Source organism: Sebastes umbrosus, chromosome 8 (assembly GCF_015220745.1).
Source record: "Sebastes umbrosus isolate fSebUmb1 chromosome 8, fSebUmb1.pri, whole genome shotgun sequence".
In the NCBI taxonomy this organism is placed as follows: domain Eukaryota; kingdom Metazoa; phylum Chordata; class Actinopteri; order Perciformes; family Sebastidae; genus Sebastes; species Sebastes umbrosus.
The window spans coordinates 4,575,415-4,591,597 of NC_051276.1; the positions used below are offsets into that span (position 1 = coordinate 4,575,415).

General features: G+C 42.3%; 4 non-coding genes across 4 annotated transcripts; all 4 read left to right on the top strand.

The window, feature by feature from the left end:
* Positions 1 to 1,646: 1,646 nt before the first annotated feature.
* trnal-cag lies at positions 1,647 to 1,729 on the top strand. Its single transcript has one exon. It is a non-coding gene; the product is annotated as a tRNA-Leu (tRNA).
* A 215-nt stretch (positions 1,730 to 1,944) lies between these two features.
* trnal-cag lies at positions 1,945 to 2,027 on the top strand. Its single transcript has one exon. It is a non-coding gene; the product is annotated as a tRNA-Leu (tRNA).
* Positions 2,028 to 2,435: 408 nt separating this feature from the next.
* On the top strand, positions 2,436 to 2,507 carry trnaq-cug. Its single transcript has one exon. It is a non-coding gene; the product is annotated as a tRNA-Gln (tRNA).
* A 260-nt stretch (positions 2,508 to 2,767) lies between these two features.
* Positions 2,768 to 2,839, top strand: trnaq-cug. Its single transcript has one exon. It is a non-coding gene; the product is annotated as a tRNA-Gln (tRNA).
* Positions 2,840 to 16,183: the final 13,344 nt, after the last annotated feature.

Here is a 16,183-nt window from a genome sequence, read left to right on the forward strand (position 1 = left end):
AATGACACAAATTTCAAAATTGTGATGGTCAGCACAAAATCAATTCGAATCCACGTAATTGTGAACCAGGAAGTATAAAGAGCAGCAAACGCCGCGTGGGGAGGACGTCAGGTGGGTGGTTAAAAAAACACAGGACTTTCACCCAGGAGACCGGTGTTCGTGTCCTGTGTGAAAAATAAATGACAAATAAATGCATGACAAATAAATGTGTTGATTTATTTGTCATGCAACTTCCGTACTTAAGTTATTGCACTTCCGGAGTTATTTTGAGCCAAACCGTGATCTTTTCCTAAAGCTAATAAGTAGATTTTCTTCCGTAACTTCCATATTGAAGTTGCGCCACTTCCGGTGTTATCTTAACTCAAAGATCTTTCCCTAAACCTAACTAAATAGTTTTATTTTGAAAAGACTGGAGCGGAAATTGACACGTGCGTCATGTGTGGCTGGACATTCGTAGGAAAACGTGTGTATGTATACAAATCAAATAGATTAAAATGTGTGACTATTTCACGAATTGCCGTGGGTTGTTACATCCACATTTACTAGCTAGCAGTCTTCCTCTACAATGACTTGGCTGGTGCACCAACTGTTGATCACTGAAGTAGCATGAAACCATTGGCAGGAATGTGTATCACAGCAGTGTACATGAGAACAAAACAAAGCAGCTTCCCACGCTCGACAGCATTACTTCTTATTGCTGCTTTTGGTCAAGAACTCCACAGGTTGCCTTTAATTAACGACCAAGGGACACTAACCTCTGCAGTGAATCCTAATCTTAACTACTCTAACACTCAATAAACTTTAATTTATTAGATACAGAAATCTGCCACCTTGTTGGGATTCCTTTTTGCTCACATGTGGTATATGAAGTGTTTTGGTGAAAATGTATAATTTCAAAAGTTGAAAACAAGGAGACTATAGCCTCACTTTACCTGTTGCAATCTATTCAGACATGTGCCATGTTGGAAGTATTACAGAAATGTTACTATGTGATAGACAATTAAAAATCTTGAATCTTGAATCCAGGTCCAACAAACTAAGATTGCTGCTTTGACTTTTAAAAGTGACTTATTCAGACATGAGACCGACATGTTAAACTCGTCACACTGGCGTCACTTTTTAACACACTGGGTACCCCTTTGTCTTTCAACAGTCTGATAGACTTCAACACGTGGTTAACATTGTGAATTAAAAAAAAAACTACTTGCTTAGGTTTAGGCAAAAAAAATTACTTGGTTAGGTTTAGGAAAAGATTAGTAAAATTGTATGTTTCTTACGTGACTTAACTTATGTACTTAAATTAAATACACATTGCGGACTTTGTCGCACGTTATACTATGTCAAATTGTCATCACGTTTACATGAGGCACATATCTGAAGGGAGCTTCAGTGTTTAGCTATGTAGTTAGCAGTGTTATCTGATACAGCCATTGCACTCTTTGTCTGGATAAAATCATCTGAAATTCCAACACAGTCTCACAGCAGTTTGTGAAATAGTCAAGAAATGTAATCTATCTGATGTTGAAGTTGAGCCACGATACTGTATGTCATGGCAGATTGTACCATAATGTACTATTTCGTGACATATTTATTGTACTATATCATGATATTTTTTAAAAATCTTTACCAAACACAGCATTTTTTCAGTCAGGATGGCCGAGTGGTCTAAGGCGCTGTGTTCAGGTCGCAGTCTCCTCTGGAGGCGTGGGTTCGAATCCCACTTCTGACATCAGGTGACTTTTACTGAAAAAAGAGTAACCTACCAGGGATGTGCGCTTGAATGAATGTTCAACGCAGCATCTCACCAGAAGATGCTGCATTACGCCAAAAGTTGACCCGTGATTTATCATTATGAGTGTACCATAATATACTATTTCATGACATATTAAATGTGCTATATCAGGATATTTTTTAAAAAATTCAATCAAATATGGCACTTGTTAAGTCAGGATGGCCGAGGGGTCTAAGGCGCTACGTTCAGGTTGCAGTCTCCTCTGGAGACGTGGGTTCGAATCCCACTTCTGACAGCAAGTGTTTTTCGCTGGAACCGGGGCCTGTAACATGCAACTGGGAAATAAAAGTCAACAATTCTGTCTAAGTTTGGGGGTTCACGTATGTGACAAAATACAGTATTACTACGTCAGCAGCAGCTTTTTTAAGCCACCATATGGTCAACCAGTGTGAAGTTACCATGTCTTTGTATACAGTTGGAATCTGTGTTGAAGTCTTTCAAAAATATGTCTTCAGTTGCCATTTGCCACATCCTCTGTGTACGTTTATCTTACTATATTACAAAAGTTAGCCTGTAAAGGTTGCTTGTTCATGTTATCTTCTTTTTTATTGTACTATACCTTCTTCTCTGCATAGAAAACAGACATTGTGATATCATGTAAAAAACTGTCTATCAAAACTATGTAGTGGATCAATGATACAGTGGTTCCATGGTGTAATGGTGAGCACTCTGGACTCTGAATCCAGCGATCTGAGTTCAAATCTCGGTGGAACCTGATTTTAAGCTTGAGTATGGGTTTAAGAATGCAATCTTTCCACTTGTTTCTTAAATTAGGACTATGGATAAAAGGTCCTCGGGCATTCACACTGTGACTTGGTGGGACCATGTTGCTTCAGGTACCAGTGAGACCTGAAACAACTGAGTAATCAATCGGACTTGACGTTCACCTCAAAGATCTCCAAATTTGAAAGTATTGACGGGAAGTGAAATGGTTATTCTGTTTACCAAACCCGTGTAGTGTGTCAAAGTTGCGGTGGTTCCATGGTGTAATGGTGAGCACTCTGGACTCTGAATCCAGCGATCCGAGTTCAAATCTCGGTGGAACCTGATCTAGAGATAGAGAGCATGGTAATTAAAGAATGCAACCTTTTTACATTAGGATTAGGGGAAAAAGGTCCTCGGACATTCAGAGTGAAAACAGTGCTTTGCTGCATTGAACCGAGGAATCAATTGGTCTTGACCTGACCCTGAAAGATCTCCAAATTTGAAAGCATTGACAGAAAGTGAAATGTTTTTGAGTTACATGATGGATGCATACTTTGAGTTTTGTCTTGTACTCACCATAAAAATGAGGGTTCAATGAGATTTGAACCCTGTTTGTTGCAGTTAGAGTCTACAGTGCTCATCATTAAGGGACAAGTATACTCCATCAGAAGTTCTGGTCGGACTGTCGACTAGCTTCAGAAACCATCTCCTCCCACAGCTTTCCGACGTGGGATGCGGGTGGGGCCAGTGTCCAATCACCATTTCTGTTTAAAAACAACAAGTTCACACGGGATACGACGCTGGTCTCCTGGGCGACAATCCGGTCTTTTTTGACCGACCCATACACCCCGACCTCCTGTCTATGTAACTGCCCTCTACACTTCCCGGTTCACAATTACATGGATTACATACGAATTGATTTTGTGTCAAATCAAAACATTAAATTTCGTCACTATTTCACAAACTGCTGTGCAACTGTGCTGGAAATTCAAATGTTTCCGAGGCATGGATGTTTATTGTGAAGCATAATAACTCAAAAGTTATTTGTGCTATCAGGTGAATGTTATTTAACTGCCATTCCTGTATGTAGGTTTGTCTGCAGGCCCGTGCCATATGTCCTGCCGAGAGCGTGTTTACACCAGGAACCATTCCCCAACTCTTTGCAGCCAGCCAGGCCTGCAGTGGCGTCACGCAGCTGCTCCAGCCGCGGCCCCGTCTCAATCTGTGTTATTGTTACTGGTAGCATTACCACGCTTAAGTACGACAACATAATTTGTAACAATAAGAGCAAATTAGCTCGATGCCATCTGTGTACAACAAACCACAGACACACACACACACACACACACACACACACGAACGAGGCCATGTGAGCACGACGTCTCACTACAGTTTGTCTCCCAAACACAAGCAGGCTCAGATTTCAGGCCTTGTGGTCTCCGAAATATATATCGAAGTACACATCAGGCTGTGTGTCACTACTGTTTACAGGAAAGTGATTTATGGGGCTTTTTGGGGAGAAGAGGGAAGGGTGATATGGTTTGAATGAGTTTCAGAGAGAAGCTGAGAGGAGGTCAAGCTACTGTGGCCATTAAATAATCACATATTTTCTATACATTAATGAGGATTATTTATCTAGGGCGGAAAAAAAGGAGAGTATTTCATGTCCATTGTGACATATAATCACGTCAAAGAGCCATTAGTGAATTAGTCTAGACAGTGAAGGTTTTTGTCTTGTGGTCTGTTGGATGTGAAAACTTGCCATAATGCTTGTGTAAATGCCAGGCATAACTGCATGGGAGTAAGATAAACATAGTTTGCATGTTGTCAAATAAAGCAACCATACCAGACTGTGGAAGATCTATGTTCCGCTATACTGTCTTCATGTGACAGCTTCTTTGTGTTGGACTTCACAGAGAGCAACTAGTCTAACTGGTAATGTTCCATTTTATTTAGACTATATGCTTGTGTGCACAGTAGGTTTGTATCCTACAGTGTGGCGAGCCATAGCGCACGTACACGCTTCACAGGCCCCCTAACTGTGTATTCTCAAAACACTGACGTCTTGGTCAATTATGGAGGCATGGTGGCGTATTGTCAGTAGAGATAGAGAGCGAGATAAAAGCTATTGCACGGAGGAAAAGAAAAGAACTCCACAGCTTAACAGATATAAGGGCGTATGACGCTTTTCACATGACAGATCCATATCTGCCTGAGCCTTTTGACTCAGAAGAGATAGAAAGGGTGATAATTAATGATCTGTACAATGGAAATCTTTTTTGGTACAGCGACATGTGTTTTGAATGGTTAAATAGACAGATAAACTGCTGTAACAGAAACATCAGATCCGTGTCTCTGATGCACTTAAATTTGAATTCTTCTCACTTTTTGTGTGTACATCAATATTACTGCAGCTATTGTGCCATTTTTCAAAACAGGACCTTAGGCCTTTTTTGTGGAAACTGTGTCAGAGCTTCAGGCCTCGCTGTGGGCGTTTGCCATGGCAGCGGTTGACTGACTTTGAGGATTGCTACGAGACGTGATGCTGTCAACTTCAGAGTGCTGCTGACTGGAGGACGTCACACTGTAGGGGCAACCCGATCTCATGGGAAGGCGTATGAATAGCACAACATTTCAAGGACATTCCTCTGAATATAGCATATTTAGGTTGATGCGTTGACATTGCGGTTAATAGAGACTACATGGCGTAAACTTTCAACCCAGTCAGTCGGGACAAAGGTAAAACAGGGGTGGGTCAAAAGCAACACAGCAGTATAAGCTTGAATTGTTTCTTATTATAATTAAACTGTTAAATGATACTGAAAAACTCTGACATGGCAAACTTCAGGATATTGACTGACACATGAAACAATAATAATACACAATAATATACACAACTTGCTATTTTTTTAAAAAATGACCGCTTGGGTGAATTTACTTACTGTGATCCAAAACAGCTTTCTGGGTGAACACCGCAAAAGTATGACGTATCCACGCAATTTTTCATGGTTGTGGTATAAGTGTTGCGTGCTGCACGTGCTGATGTAAGCATATCAGATTCATATGGGCAAATATTGTCACTTGGGAAGTTCCCCTTGGCATCAAACCAATGTACGGAGGCACCCTTTAGCACCAGTATGTGACGAATCGTGCTTTCAACTAACTCCTGCAGCGTTATTTGACGGTCGGAGCAAGTGAAGTAGTATAGCACGAGAGTCCATTCAGGATGGGCGGGAGTGGTGGTGGATGGGTCAAACAAACACAAGACTTTCAACCAGGAGACCGCGGTTCGTGTCCCGTGTGAAACTATAAAAGTAACGTTGACTTATTTTGTCACGTCCGTTTTTAGTCACATGACTCGTCGGTATCGTTAACGTCAACCACGACCGTTTCCTAACCCTACCTAAGTGGTTGTGTTGCCTAAACATAACTTCCTGTGAAAACGGAAGTTTATTTTGAAAGGACACTATGCATGTAACAAGCATACTATATTGACACGCCGTCCCAGGTACGTCCAAAAGTAACACAAGAGGGGTTACCCCATGTGTCGGTCTCCGCTGCCGAGGGGCACTGACCAAACGGTGGTATTTGACGAGTTGGGAGTGAGAATGTGCTGCTTATTTCAACATCTGCTGAGTCATTGGCAGCTCTCACATACACACACAAAGTGCTGCTTTCCTCACAAATATACAAAAGAGAGGGTACTCTTGCTGCGTTAGTTGTCTCTCTTTCATGGTTCCAGTTGTGGTGACGGCAAATGACCAGACTGACAAAACCCCCAACAACAGTAACATCAGTACTCATGGCGTGTAGAGTCGCTGAGTTATGTACAGTATGAAGTGCTCAAATCAAAGCAGGCCTTTATAGTAGTAAAGTATTTACAGTAGTAAATACAGCTAACAAGTCCCCGTTAGAAGTAAATAAAGCTTAAATTTCATATCTTGTTGGTAATTAAAATTTTGACCAAATATGTCAAAACAAACACCAAGGACGTACACAGATTTCTGTCTTGGACATTGTCTCTCTTTCTGACGCTGAGCCTGGCACCGCAGCCACACTGAAATAGTGCATATCTGCATATCTTTGTGTTAAAATTAGCACCATGTGTCAGTATGTCATTAGGTAACCTGTTGGTATATCATCAGGACAAATTTCACTCTATTTATTGCACTTGGCGATTAAAGCAATTTGGATTATGATAATGGGTGTGATGGGGGTCAAACTGTGAGCGGGACAATAAAAGCCACATGTGCCTTGCTGCAGTTACAAACCACATGAAACAAAAGGAGGTGGGGGCACCAATTCAATCCAGATATGTCCAGATTCAAACATTCAGCGGAAGGTGGCCCTGGGCTCAAACACCAAACGACCACCCCAAAGTCAACCTGCGGTCTCGCAGAAGACAAATGGACCGCCGAGGCTCGGTGGCATCACAGAAAAATAGATCTCGTTACGGTGATATACGGAACAGCTTAATCTTACTCCGCTTTAATCGTTGAGTTGCACACTGCCTACTTCCAAGTATGTAAGGAATTTCAACGAAAAAAGATCTGGAGAAAAGAAAAATTAATCCACAGTGCCTTGTGTGCTATGGCAGAGCAAGAATGGTCTTTTTTTGTTTTTGGAGTGTGAGACGGAGAAGGAGGTATAAGGGTGGGAGTGTGGTGTTTATTGGTTTCTGCCAAGCCAGTCAAAGAAGCAAACACAAGCAGAGTGAAACCTGATCGACTGGCACTGTGCCTGGACCAGCGGTGGCGCAGTGCAGCGTCAGGGGAAAAACACTGACAAACATACACAAGCACAGGACCCAGGTCTCCAAATAATCACAAGATGAGCAGGCCAGATAAAAAAAAAATACCCCAAACACATCAGTGAATTCAGGGCAAAACCCCCGAAATGCCTCAGCATGTTTTTACAGAATGGACAGGAGCGCTGTGGAAGTTTGTCAAAGTCTGATCGAGGATGACTTTTAAGCGCCTCCTCGGATGCGGGGAAGTTTTCCGATTGAAGTTTACCAACTCCATCCCCTTGATCCCATCCCACTTTGCTCTTCCACCAGCACCCCCCTTCACACACACACACACACACACTGGCCCAGCAGGAAAATCCCTCTGTGGCCAGGCATTTCTTTTTAACTTGATATGCTTGTGAATCACCCCCAGTGCTGCAGTGCTGCCTCACTAATGAACACAGGGCCCACAGACGGAGCTGTCCATGCCCTGCTACGCTCCCGGATCGCACTGGAAAACAGGATCCAGCTGCCCAGCACCCTGTCATTACAGAAAAAAAATATCCCAGAACACCCTCTGCTTGCCCCCTAGACCCGTCTCATCCCCCTGACCACATCTCATACTCACCCATCAGGCCTCCTGCTGCTAACCTTGGTCTGGACTTAACCTCGGTAACCTGCCCTCATCTTCAACCCTGCCCCAGCTGGAGTAATAAGCTGCATCTCACATTATTAATTTCACGTCTTAATCACATGTTTTAATGCGAAGCGGTCCCGCTGCCTTCAGCATATACGCATACTCCTGAAATTCTTGCTCTTCTGTTGTTTGAGTAATCTTGGCCATCCAGGAATTCAAGCAAGATTAAAAGTAGATTAAAGTTCTTGCCAGTACTACTAAGCTACCCCAACCTTTATCGCTTAATATTCTTCTCCTCCCACCCCCATCATGCATCCCTGAACACACGATTCAATGCCTGTGTGGTGTAGAAAGAAATTAAAAACACTTGACATCATGTGCTGCATGATAAAAGCTTTTGAAGTTTTGAGTTGTTGTTCCCACTAAATGGGGCGTTCACATGAATTTTACGAGTCGGGGAACTCGTTTTTCCGATTATTCCTACACCACATGAATGCAGGACAAATGCCCAATCTCGCAATGTTAATGAAAGTGAAACAGCATTGTCACATGTGTCAACAAATCAAGCTGTGATTAGACATCAGACTGGCAATACATCAACCAGAGTAGGCTTGCATGACAACACTCCCTTTTGGGGGGAAAACAATCTTGTGTCCCTCATAGACGGTAACAGAGTAAAGAGAAGAAGTTGAAACATGTCTCCGAACTTCTACTTTAAACAGACCGGTAATAGTAATAATGCTATGCTGAAGAGTTGCTGTGTAGATCGTTGCACCAAAAATAAATCCCAAAACTTTGATCTCTGATTTGTTCCCCTGCCGTGTCCTAAAAAAGATATACTATAGGGACTTTATGGCTCCAAGCTATAGACCGGACCAGCATCACGTCATCACCGAGACTGCACTCCTTTTTGGGGGAAAGAAACTCGCTGCCACAGGAGAGAAGATGATGAAAAGCTGTTGTGTAGCGGGTTAACCGAGGCTTTTACACTGAGATTTGAGGCTCATATGATACGTTAATATTCACTGTCAGTGTGGTAAATGGTTAAATGATGCTGGTGACAGTGACTAGCATGGTTAGCTAACATTAGCTTGAGTGGGAGGCTGCTGTAGTAATACAGTCATACATTAACGTTATAGCAGCATCAGACTGTCGTCTCCAACTAAATCTCAGCCTATAGATCAAACAGTTGGCTATTAACACAGACAACACTTAGCCTAACGTGATTCAATCAGATATGTATAGAAGTCTGGATCAGCAATATCCTCCACTGTGTTAGACGGGGGAAGACTGAAGGGACATGACGGCGATCAACCTTCATTTATTAAGGTATTGTGAACGCTCAGGTTCAGGTAAGATCGTAAAATAATTATCAGGCATGTGTATAAAACAAACGTTTGTATAGCAAGAGATGAATGCATACGAACTTGTCAAAATAACAATCCAAACATACGTCAAATTGCATTGAAGACACGCATAGTGCCTGCTGTTTACTCGTGGACCGCTCGTCTGCATGAGGAGTTAGTCAGAACCTGCAGATTCAACCAGGCGGAGTGTCGCTTCCCATCATAAAAGACCTTAATGCGTGTACAAACAAACAGACAAACTGAACCGAAAACATAACCTCCTTGGTGGAGGTAACTAACTGTATGTTGACCAGATGTTAGCAGACGTGGTTTTTGTTGGAAATGTGATTGTGAGTGACGGGTTGTATATGGGTTTTGGCAGGCATCTGCTATCCCCTCTTCCCGTACCGACACTGAATCTTTTAGTGGTACGGAGTACCGGAACGAAGGCTACCGGCCTACCTATTGTAAGTTGCTCTGGAGGACAATGTCTGATTTCACCCGATATTACTGATTGTTGTCTTTATTTTTGTTTATGCACTACATACTATGGCAAAAGCGATAAATCTCCAGCGACAGACTTGGATCTGTATCTGTGCCAGACACCAGTAGAAATATGAACGTGATGTTGATGGTGTGTGGAAGAGATGGAGGAGGAGGAGGAGGAGGAGAAGGAGGAGGAGTGATTCAGGGGGTTGGCATGAAATTCCCATCTGATAATCTCATCAAAGTGGTGTGCTTGTGGCGTGTGAGTCTTGGCAGTGGGGATGGCATGGGAAATGGCACATGGACACACACACACACACACACACACAAGGACGCATGTGCACGGCACAGACGCAGACAAAGGCACACACATGCCCAGCTGATACCAGCATCAGGGTAGGGGTGAAGCCATATCTAATATGCTGAGTGAAACGTAAACACAGCGCCATGGCATCAGGGCTTCCCGCTTACTGACAAACCATCTGACTCAAAACAAGCCCGGGGCCAGAAGGCTTCCAGGAGTCCAGGGTGGGGCTGGGAGGATGAGGCTGGCGGGCCATAAAACACACACATGTCACAGTCATACACACACAAAACAGGAACAAGAGTCAACTAGATATAATTGCTCTGTTGTTCTGTCAATAGCAATTATGGCAGAAGTACGCCAGCATGATTTACAGTACAGAAACTGGAGCTCCACTGGGAAAGGGTGTACGTTGGTGCTTGCTGTTATCACATTCATCCACTACTGAGGCCTGCTTAACACGTGTGACCTGTTAAAGTGAAGCAATGATTGCACGCAAATACGGTTGTCAATCGATTAAAATATTTAATCGCGATTAATTGCATGATTGTCCATAGTTAACAGTGATTAATCGCAAATTAATCACGTTTTTTTTATCTGTCCAAAATGTACCTTAAAGGGAGATTTGTCAAGTATTTAATTCTCTTATCAACATGGGAGTGGGCAAATATGCTTGCTTTATGTAAATGTATGTATATGTTTATTATTGGAAAAACAATTAACAACACAAAACAATGACAAATATTGTCCAGAAACCCTCACAGGTACTGCATTTAGCATTAATAAAAATGCTCAAATCATAACATGGCAAACTGCAGCCCAACAGGCAACAACAGCTGTCAGTGTGTCAGTCTGCTGACTTACAATTCTACAATTTCATTTAGCGGACACTTTTATCCAAAGCGACGTACATCTGAGAGTTCGTACAACACAAGCGAAAAGAAATAGATAGGAGGGAACAACGTGAGTACTGTAAGTGCCAACAACAGCTTCAGGTCTGATCGGACGCAGGTGCCGACAGGCAGTGTACAGATGCAACACACAGGGTGGATAGAAGCAGATTTTTTTTCTGTCATCGTCATCATTAACATTATCAACAACGCCATCAATATCATTATCATCATGAATATGCTAATCAACATCAGCAACATCCTCAATATCATCGTTATCAATAGCATCAATGTGCGGAGGTGTTCATGAAAGAGCTGGGTCTTTAGCTTTTTCTTAAAGGTGGAAAGGGACTGCGGATCAAGTGGAGTTCGGTAACTCATTCCACCACCGAGGGACTACAGAGGAGAAGAGTCTAGCTAGCAACTGTCTGGTGTGATGGGAGTACCAGGCGCCTTTCATTGGCCGAGTGCAGTGGGCGGGAGGGAGTGTAGACCTGGATGAGGGAGTTCAGGTAGGTGGGAGCTGTTCTTATTGCTGTTTTGTAAGCGAGCAACAGACTTTTGAATTTGATGCGAGCGGCAACCAGTGGAGGGATATGAACAACAGAGTTACATGTGCTGTTTTGGGTTGGTTGAACACCAGTCGCTCTGCTGCGTTCTGGATCATCTGCAGAGGTTTAAATCTGCATGCAGGGAGGCCTGCCAGTAGGGAGTTGCAGTAGCCAATGCGTGATATTACAAGAGCCTGTACCAGGAGTTGTGTTGCATGCTCTGACAGGTATAGGGTCTGATCTTCCTGATGTTGTACAGGGCAAATCGACACGACCGAGCAGTTGAGGCCACGTGAACCTTAAAGGTTAGCTGGTCATCAATCATGACACCCAGATTCCGGGCAGACTTTGTGGGTTTGAGTTAGGTTGGTCCAAGCTGGATATTGATATTGGGCTAGGTCGGATGAGAAGGAGCTCGGTCTTAGATAGGCTGAGCTGAAGGTTGCGTTCTTTCATCCATTTAGAGATATCGGAAGGCATGACGTAATCTGTGCCGAGACTGTAGTGTCGTCTGGCGGGAATGATAGGAAGAGTTGGGTATCATCCGCATAGCAGTGGTATGACCAATACCAATCAGCTACTCAAAGCAAGTTTCACTCACCTGAGCTGACTGCAACCTCCTATTTTCTAGATCAAAGCTTGTTGTCCTGACTATGACTTGCCCAAAACTGCATGTGATTATCATAAAGTGGGCATGTCTGTAAAGGGGAGACTCGTGGGTACCCATAGAACCCATTTTCATTCAAATACCTTGGGTTTAGAGGTCAATGGACCCCTTTGAAAATGGCCATGCCAGTTGCCAAGTTTGGAGCGTTCTTTAGCCTCCTTCGCAACAAGCTAGTATGGCATGGACCAGCGACAAAGTGTTATTCCTTTGCAACTTATACAGTTAATAATTATATATATTATTATATTTCAATTAAATTTCATGTGTTTTACTTCTATGTTATTCTTTCATTGACCCACCAAAGGATCTGTCCTGAACTGGGAACGCTGGTCTCCATTTGTGCAGCAATATCATCTCGCCCTGTTTATTGATGTGTCAAGAGCAAACACCTCGCTGCTCTGTGCTATTTTGACAATGAGCCTGTGTGTGTGTGTGTGTGTGGTGTGTGTGTGTGTGTGGCTGACTGGCGTTTAACAGACGCCCCTGCTGGCTGTGTTGTAGACACAATAAAGGAACCATCAAACGTGGCAGAGGGGGATCTGACTAGTTCTCCACCCACACACAGTGCAACGCTCTGCAGTCTTGCGGTCTGAAAAGTTTCACAAATCATGTTAACAAATATCCCGAGCTGACTATCTTGTGGTTTTGCACTCCCGAGTACAAGGAGCCGTGTGCTTTTGTTGTGGCCACGGAAATTCAAGATGATCTCGGAGGATGCCAGGAGCATGTGAAAAATATTTGTAGCCATAAAGAGAGGCCAATTGGTATTAATGGTGTGGCGTGCCGTGGAGGCCACGGGAAGTGTGTGTTTGAGTCGGTGTGTGAGCGAGGGAGCATGTTTGGTCTGGGTCAGTCAGACACACTTGTTTCCCAGTAGGATGGATCTGATGGGGGCCACAGGGCAAGGAGCAGACAGATTCATCAGAGTCGTCATCGCAGGGTGTCCGGTATCCCAGAGTGCAGTGCTGCAGCTGCCAGGCCTGCAGTGGCAGCCATGATGGGCTCCAGGTGGAAGGATTCACAGATACAGGACCTTCAGTTAGTGTGTGCCTGCTGTGAAATGCTGCAGAGCAGTAACTGAATCTAAACTGTATCATCTGTCCTCTCAAAGCCTCCTATTTTAACAGCACTTCTGTATATCGCTGTTTTCATCGAAATTCTAACCAAAGTAAGGACGTCCGTCCTTTGCATCTGATAGACAGTATGTGCTGTACGACAATCTTGTTCTCCACCATTCAGTATATGAATAGATCTAATTACAAACCCATTAATCAGTTGTGCATTGGACAGAGTTATTATGCTCTTTTAACGCCCTGTGATTACGCACACAATGTTCTCGTGCCTTACATCATCACATATAAAGCACTGAACCTGAACTTAACTGCTTAACATGCACTTTTCCCCTTTAGTTTTCCCTCAAGTAGCCCACAATAGACTCGTTTTTGTCTCTTTTTAGGGGGGTACAGAGAGTCTTTAGGGGGAGATAGCAGATCAACAGCATATGTCACATAGAAGTGGTGTACATCATCTGGAAGCTGGGAACCTGAAGATTAATTTAAGATACAGCTCAGCACTGTGTGTTAAGTTGTGTTAGTCATTAATCAGAAATAAAAATGAAAGTGTAGGGCTATAAGGGCATTATGATAGAAGTATATGATGGCAATTTCCATGCTCATGACACATGCTCATGACACCAAGACCTTGAGGAAGACTGTAGAAAAAGTCATGTTGTGATTTTGTATCAAACATTTTTAGAGATTTCTGCAAGAATTTAATTTTTTGGATATGCTCTTCTGTTCTGGAAACTGCTCAGAAACCCCCTTATTGTCAATATACCTAGGTGTCTCTACAATGAAATGGCTACTATGGGGACTAACATCATCACACATGAATAAAATTGGGCTCATTGGATCCACAAGAGTCTCAGCTTTACAGTGACACCCAATTTATGTAATTCCAAAACTGTTTAGGGACCCCAGTATGCGGAAATATTCATCATTTTAGAATAGGCAAAAATAAACTCTTTTGCAATCTCTGGAGCGTTATTTAGCCTCCTTCCCGACAAGCTTGCATGACATTGTTGTTGCCAATGGGATCCTTAGGTTTTCTACTTCACCGTAGCTCTAAAACCGAACCTGCTACAGCCTCTGAAAGACAGTAAAGTCGGTCGGGATTGCAGGTCTCAGAGGTTCAGCATATGCTGTATATTATGTATCAGCTTGTTACAGCTCGTCATTGAAGCTTCTATTGAGGCTATGATGTTTACGCTGATAAATACTCCATGCTTTTTAGGCTGCAAAAATTGAAATATTCCAATTTTCCATTTCCAATTTCCTAAAATTCAGCCCGACATAATTTGTGTTTTTGGAAACGTTGAGATATCCATTAGGAGTAAAGTTCTGTGGGTTTGGACAATGTTTGGCTGCACATCATGAGTCTGTGCTTACTTGGTCCACTGGTGGGATGTTATTCATTAGGGGTTTCTGTAATGAATTCTATAGAATTAGTAGTAGTACGTTTTAATTGTCCATCACAGATTCTCCTAGAGATTAAATTACTTGCTTATTTCTGCAGTTTGTTTAACCAGTACATCAGGCACTGTGGGTGCATTATACCTGATTTATGACTATAATTATTATGTTGTGTATGTATAGGTCTTATCCTCAGCTGCACTACCTATCCTTTGAAAGGTATGACAAAAAAAAATGAAATGTGCTGTAGCATCAAGACTCAACTGGTGCAAGTGAAAAGAAAGAATGAAAATCTGAAATTCACAATCTACATTAGGGGAGACCGGGGATGATAGTAACACAATTTGTTCAGCCTCAGTAACTCAGTGGTTGTAGGTGCTAGATCTCTCAAACTGTGATACACGGTACCCACATTAGTATACAACAAATTAAACTCACTTGGATGTCTAACTACACAATCATACATTATGTATTCCTGAATGTGCTTGTGTCACATAGGCCTAAGGGTCACAGTTGTGGCAAATGTAGATGGCTGCCACTTAGGGCTGAACGATTATGGCAAAATTGATAATCCCAATTATTTTGATCAATGTTGAGATCAAGATTTTTTATGACGATTATTCATAGATTTTAGGGACAAAATATTTTTATTGCAATTTCGCATTATAATGAACAGAGCGCTGCTTTCACTTCCATGTTGTGCTACATTCCAACCGTCAGAAATTCTAAATGTTGTCCTTTTACTTTGTTATTGTCTTCTATAGTGGTTATTTGCATAAAAACACACAATTCAAATGATTAGGAAATAAATGATTGTATTTTATTTAAATATTTGCTTTGATTAAACAACAGCTTGGCATTGTGTGCCAAAGTAAAACCATCATGTGGCGGCTGCACATGTGTGTGTGACCGGTAAAATAATCCAGAACTGACTTTTTAATGATTATATAATTATAATTACAACTATCCCCACCCCAAGCAGCCATTCCATAGCTAATTGTTTTAGCATGCAGGTTTGAAGTTAGCACGAATGCAAAACAGCAAATTAAATAGAGGAACTGCAACTTTAGGTTATGTAGGCCAATACAATACAATGAACGCCAGGCAAAATAAAATTAAAATTAAATTGTTTACTTTCTTACCTGAAAATCTGTTTTTTGGTCGTTAAATCTATAATGTTGCTCATAGAGGCATGTCGCTTCAAAAAGCTAATCGGAGTGTACAATGTTGATGACGTCACCACAGCTCTTTTCTGATTGGTCAAACAGACAGTGTGACATCTAACCTAGTGTTGCAACTATCCCCGTTCTCCCCTACTCAAGCACGTACTATATGTGCTTAATCATAAAGATTGTTAGTACTGAAAATAACCAGGGGAAGCTGATGTTTTGAACAGAGTGGACCCAAACCCCCAGCTGGATTGTAAATCCACCAGATGAGCCTTGACTTGACCCCCATGAACCTGTGACAGAAAACACATTGGTCATTTCTAACCAGTTGTATCCACTTTACTCCCTGCTGGTTTTCTAACAAGGAACATGTACAACAGAGCTAAAATGTCTGCCTTGAAAAATAATTCCGTTATCGCCAAAAAATGTGGAGTAA